Here is a 7,098-nt window from a genome sequence, read left to right as displayed (position 1 = left end):
TTTTTTTTTGAGACGGGGTCTTGCTCTATAGTTCAGGCTGGAATGCAGTGGTGCAATCACAGCTCACTGCAGCCTCAACCTCCTGGGCTCAAATGATCCTCTCACCTCAGCCTCCTGAGTAGCTGAGACTACAGGCGCATGCCACCACAACTGGTTAATGAGAAAAAAAAAAAAAAAAAAAACAATTGGGGGATCAGATGCAATTGCTCGCACCAGTAATTTCAGCACTTTGGGAGGCCGAGGCGGGCGGATCACTCGAGGTCAGGAGTATGAGACCAGCCTGGCTAACATCGCGAAAACCCGTCTCTACTAAAAATACAAAATTAGCCGGGCATTGTGATGGGTGCTGTAATCCCAGCTACTTGGAAAGTTAAGGCAGGAGAATCACTTGAGGAGGCAGAGGTTGCAGTGAGCTGAGACCCTGTGCCACTGCATGCCAGCCTGGGCGACAGAGCAAGACTCCATCTCAAAAAATAAAATAAATAAATAAGGCCGGGCTCAGTGGTTCATGCCTGTAATCCCAGCACTTTGGGAGGCTGAGGTGGATGGATCACTTGAGGTCAGGAGTTCGAGACCAGCCTGGCCAACATGGTAAAACTCCATCTCTACTAAAAATACAAAATTACCTGGGCGTGATGGCACACGCCTGTAGTCCCAGCTACTCAGGAGGCTGAGACAGGAGAATCACTTGAACCCAGGAGGCAGAGGTTGCAGTGAGCCAAGATTGTGTCACGCACTCCAGCCTGGACAATGAGAGCAAAACTGTCTCAAAAAATATAAATAAATAAATAAATAAAATTTTTGTAGAGATGGGGTCTTACTATGTTGCCTAGGCTGATCTTGAACTCCTGGGCTCAAACGATCCTCCCACCTCAGCCTCCCAAAGTGCTGGGATTATAGATGTGAGCCACCATGCCCAGTCTAAATATACTATTGTTTTTATGTTTATCGATAGTTTATTGATAGTTTATTCTGTTTATTCCTGATACTCATTCAACACATATTTACTGAGCACTGACTGCATGTCTGACACTGTACTGTCAAACAGCAAGGAAAACTAGACAGGGTTTTTTGTTGTTGTTGTTGTTCTTTGTTTTTGAGACAGAATCTCCCTCTCTCGCATACACTGGAGTGCAATGGCTCGATGTTGGCTCACTGCAACCTCTGCCTCCGAAGTTCAAGCAATTCTCCTTCTTCAGTGTCCTGAGTAGCTGAGACTACAGGCATGTGCCACCGTGCCCAACTAATTTTTATATTTTTAGTAGAGACGGGATTTCACCATGTTGGCCAGGCTGGTCTCAAACTCCTAACCTCAAGTGATCCACCTGCCTCAGCCTCCCAAAGTGCTGGGATTACTAGTGTGAGCCACTGTGCCCAGCCAAGACAGGGTTCTTGCAATCAAGAAGGAATAGTCTAGTGGGGGTGATAGGCATTAATCAAATAATGACAAGTGGATGTATCACTGGCATAAAAACAGACACACGGACCAATAGAAAACAATAGAGAACTCAGATATAAAACCACAAATTTACAGCCAACTCATTTTTGGCAGAGGCACCAAGAAGATACGTTGGGGAAAGGACAGTCTCTTCAATAAATGGTGATGGGAAAACTGCATAGGATAATCCTATGCAGAAGAACGAAGGTAGACCCCTATCTCTCACCATATATAAGAATCAAATCAAAATGGATTAAAGACTTAAATCTAAGACCTGAAACTATGCAACTACTAGAAGAAAACATTGGGAAATGCTTCAGGACATTGGTCTGGGCAAAGACTTTTTGGGTAAGACCTCAAAAGCACAGACAACGAAAACAAAAATAGACAAATGGGATTACATCAAGCTAAAAAGCTTCTGCACAGCAAAGGAATCAACGAAGTGAAGAGAGAGTTTTACAGAATGGGAGAAAGTATTTGCAAACCAGCCATCCAACAAGAGATTAATAGGCAAAATATATAAGGAACTCAAACAACTAAATAGCAAAAAAAAAAAAAGGATAATCTGATTTTAAAATGAACAAAAGATGTGAATAGACATTTGTCAAAAAGAAGACAAATGGCTTACAAGTATATGTAAAAAAATGCTCAGCATCACTAATCCTCAGAGAAATGCAAATCAAAACCACACTGAGATATTATCTCATTCCAGTTAAAATGGCTATAACCAAAAAGACAAAAAATAATGGATGCTGATGAGGATGTGGAGAAAGGGAAATTCTTGTGCACTGTTGGTGGGATTGCAAATTAATACAAGCACTATGCAGAACAGTATGGTGGTTCCTCAAAAAACTAAAAATAGAACTACCACATCATGTAGCAATCCCACTGCTGGGTAAATATCCAAAAGAAAGGAAATCACAGTATGGAAGAATTATCTGCACTCCTATGTTTATTGCAGCACCATTTACAAGAGCCAAGATGTGGAATCAGCCTAAGTGTCCACCAATGGATAAATAGTTAAAGAAAATGTGGTACATAGAAAATGAAACATTATTTAGCCATATATAAGAATAAAACCCCGTAAAATGCAGCAACATGGATGGAACTGGAGGTTATTATGTTAAGTGAAATGAGCCAGGCACAGAATGACAAATACCACATGATCTCACTCATATATGGGAGCTTAAAAAGTGGATCTCATAGAGGTAGAGAGTTGATTGGTGGTTACCAGAGGCTGGCAAGAGAAGTGAGGCAGGGGACAACGAAGAGAGATTGGTGAATGGGTACTACAGTTAGAAGGAACAAGATCTCATGTTTGATAGTACAGTAGGGTAACTATAGCTAACAGCAATATATTATATATTTCAAAATAGCTAGAAGAGAAGAATTGGAATGTTTCCAACATAAAGAAAGGATAGATGTTTGAGAAGATGGATATCTCAATCACTCTGATTTGATCATTATACATTGTATGTATGTATAAAAATATCACATGCACTCCCAAAATAAGTACAACTATTATGTATTAATTTTTAAAAAGTGTTACTGGTGTCATGCTCTAAAGGGTGCTATGAGGGCCTGTAGCTGAGAAATGAGATCTACCACCAGCTGGATGATCTTTGGTAACTTAATAGCTTTAGTTTTTTTCTGTATAAGTACATAGGCTTAGATGATCACAAAGCTCCCTTCCAGCTCTAATATTCTATATTTCTTTGTGAAGTCCTCTTTGTCTTTATGTGTGTAAGCAGTTTTTTAATGGAAGAAAAAAACAATTTACCAGAAACATTGACTAGCTGATATGGCAATGTGACTTCTTTTCACACTGCTAATGTAAATCCAATAGTCATGGGTAGCCTCCTTCAGTGTTTTTGCTGAAACTTTGAAATATTGCTTACTAATCATCTTCAGAGGAACTTTGTGAGCTATGAGTAAGCAAGTTTCATTGAATAAGAAAAAGGCAGCTTACATTCATTTAGCAAAGATGGCCCTCTCTGTGGTAGCATTTGAAAAGAATGCTAAGAAAGCTGGTAATGGGAAAACATCTCTCCTTCTAACTACCTGAAATCCCGTGGTATTCATAACTCTTCAGAAAATTATTGAATGACAATGAATGTGTTTACTTGGAAACAATACCACTTTCTTTTCCCTAATACTTGAGTGCAAATTTCTTTTTTTTCTTTTCTTTTTTTTTTTTTGAGACAGAGTTTTGCTCATATTGAAGTCACTGGACACTAAGGAAGGAGTTCAGAAAGACCTGGAGCTTGAGGGACTTGTCCAGAGAACGCAGACTTAGGTTGGGGTCCAGAAATAGGGATGCCCTAGGAAGACCCTGGCTGCCAGGCCAAGGAGACTACCCGAAATGAAAGATCAAGCTGAACACAGTGTCATAGAACTCAGGAGTTTGAGACTAGCCTGGGCAACATGGTAAAAACCCATCTCTATAAAAAATACAAAAATTAACCAGGTGTGTGTGGCTCACGCTTGTGGTCCCAGCTACTTGGGAGGCTGAGGGAGGAGGATTGCTGGAGCCCAGGAAGTTAAGGCTGCAGTGAGCTGTGATTGAGCCACTGCACTCCAGCCTGGGTGACAGAACAAGACCTGTTTCCAAAAAAAATTTTTTTTAATTAAAAGAAAATCAAGGAAAACAACTTTACTGCACAGTGTTTTCAGGGGATGACAATGAGTGCCTAACATGTTCATTAACAAATAAGTTCCCCACCTATTATCAAGCACTATATCATGTAACAATGGTCTTGCATACTCTAAAGAAAGAAGCATAGTCTAAGTACTTCAAACAAGAGAAGAAAGGGGTGTGAAGTTTTTCGAATGACTGAAGGTCTTTGCTACCAGTTCCATAACATCTATATACCCCAGATAGCTGTCAAAGACAAAAAGAAGAAGAAAAAATTAGCATGACATGAATTCATGTGACATTGATTCCCACATTGATGCCAGCGAAAAAGTCAATACATAACAGCAAAATAACTTTTAAAAAAATGACATGACTAAGCAAAGCTGGTATTAATAAGTCAGTTCTTCTTTTTGTAAAGGACTTGAAACTTGCTAACTTAATAGGAGGAGTTTTCTCATGCCCATAGCACCATTTTCACATCCCGCATTTTGCCAGTTTGGTATTTCCTTCCTTATTGTTAAAGATTGTCAGTATTTTGAAAGGAGAAAAGAAGTCCATTCGAATGTGTGTAGACTATTCTCAACAATTCTGATAGAACAAGGAGAATTTAAATCAGAAACAATTAAGTATGTTTTTTTTTAATTGAAAGGGCAAGGAGCTTTGGTTAATGTTCTGTATTCTTAGAGGAAAATGTCATATTTATATTAAAAGTAAATATATTTTCTGCATTCATTCAAGTGAAGCAATTCACTTTATTTATTTATTTATTTATTTATTTTGAGACGGAGTTTTGCTCTTGCTGCCCAGGCTGGACTGCAATGGTGTGATCTCACCTCACTGCAACCTCCACCTCCTGGGTTCAAGTGATTCTCCCACCTCAGCCTCCCAAGCACTGGGATTACAGGTGCCCACCATCATGCCCGGCTAACTTTTTATATTTTTAGTAGAGACGGGGTTTCACTATGTTGGCCAGGCTGGTCCTGAACTCCTGATCTCAGGGCGTCCATCCACCTCGGCCTCCCAAATTGCTAGGATTACAGGTATGAGCCACCGCGCCCAGCCAATTCACTTTATTTCATGTTATTCTTTTCTCTTGTTGGTCAATGAAATTATTATTTTTTTAACTATTCTTATTTCAATAGTTTTTGGGGAACAGGTGGATTTTGGTTACATAGATGAGTTCTCTTGTGGTAATCTCTGAGATTTTGGTGCATCCGTCACCCGAGGAGTGTACATTGTACTCAATGTGTAGCCCCCAAAGTCCATTATATCATTCTTATGCCTTTGCATCCTCATAGCTTAGTTCCCATATTTCATGTTATTCTTGAGTTGTCTCAAACGTGATGTACACATATAGTTTGCAAGGAATTCTAAGAAAAGAGGAAAAAATTCTTCACAATTATATCCATATCTTGTATTACAGAAGGAAATTTGGGGATCCAGTGGTTTTCAAATCTTTTTCTTTTTCAACCAGTGGAACATATTCCTACAACAGACTGTCACATGGAATGTCAACAGATAAAACACAGGAAAGTTACCCTAGTGAAAGGTAACTGAGACTGCGCCTTGCATCTGACCCTCCAAAGGCATCATAGAACTGTTTGAATCATCACTGATCTATCCCAAGCTGTTGATGCTGCTCAAAAAGGAAAACTAGGTTGCCTAACTTAGGTTAACTGGCTGGTCCCAAAACATAAAGCTGGTTTAAAAGAGAATCTGGGGCCCAGCATGGTGGCTCACACCTATAATCCCAACACTTTGGGAGGCCCAGGTGGGCGATCAGTTGCGGTCAGGAGTTCAAGACCAGCCTGGCCAAGATGGTGAAAGCTAATCTCTACTAAAACTACAAAAATCAGCAGGGCATGATGGCAGGTGCCTGTAATCCCAGCTATTTGGGAGGCTGAGGCAGGAGGATCTCTTGAACCCGGGAGGTGGAGGTTGCAGTGAGCTGGGATCATGCTACTGCACTCCAGCCGGGCCGACAGAGCAAGACTCCATCTCAAAAAAAAAAAAAAAAAAAAAAAAAAAGAGAGAGACAGAGAGAGAGAGAAAGAACCTGGTACTAGAACATTGGTCTTTGATTCTCAACTCAGTATTAATTTAAAAAAATTTTTTTTTTCAAGACAGAGTCTCGGTCTGTCACCCAGGCTGCAGTGCAGTGGCATGCTCTCGGCTCACTGCAACCTCTGCCTTCCAGATTCAAGTGATTCTCCTACCTCAGCCTCCTGAGTAGCTGATACTACAGGCATGCACCACCATGCCTGGCTAATTTTTGTAGTTTTAGTAGAGATGGGGTTTTACCATGTTGCCCAGGCTGGTCTCAAACTCTTGACGTCAAGTGATCCATTCATCTTGGCCTCCCATAGTGCTGGGATTACGGGTGTCAGCCACTGCGCCTGGCCCCAGCATGCATTTTAAAATAAACTTTCTTTGTATCACTACTTTATCACCAGAGTTCAACACAGGATCTGGCACACGTCATAGGGTCTTAAAAGAATATATTAGGCTGACTCAGTCAATATCAAATAGAGATCATCACTTATATATGTATTTTTTAAATGATTTTTTAAAAAATTTTTATAGAAATGGGGTTTTGCCATATTGCCCAGGCTGGTCTTGAATTCCTGGGGTCAAGCGATCTGCTTGTCTTGGTCTCCCAAAGTGCTTGGAATTACAGGTGTGAGCCATCTCGCCTAGCCAAGGTCATCACTTATAATATACATTAAAAATTTTATTACAGTAATGTAATGCTGGGCATGGTGGCTCATGCCTGTAATCCCAACACTTTGGGAGGCCTAGGCAGGTGGATCACTTGAGGTCAGGAGTTTGAGACCAGCCTGACCAACATGGTGAAACCCCATCTCTACTAAAAATGCAAAATTAGCCAGGTGTGGTGGCACACGTCTATAATCCTAGCTACTTGGGAGGCTGAGGCAGGAGAATCACTTGAACCCGGGAGGTGGGAGGTGGAGGTTGCAAATACATAAACAAATAAATAAATAAATAAATAAATAAATAAAATAAT

Source organism: Rhinopithecus bieti, unplaced genomic scaffold (genome assembly GCF_001698545.2).
Source record: "Rhinopithecus bieti isolate Rb0 unplaced genomic scaffold, ASM169854v2 scaffold_15133, whole genome shotgun sequence".
NCBI classification, from domain to species: Eukaryota; Metazoa; Chordata; class Mammalia; order Primates; family Cercopithecidae; genus Rhinopithecus; species Rhinopithecus bieti.
This window is presented reverse-complemented; position numbering follows the sequence as displayed.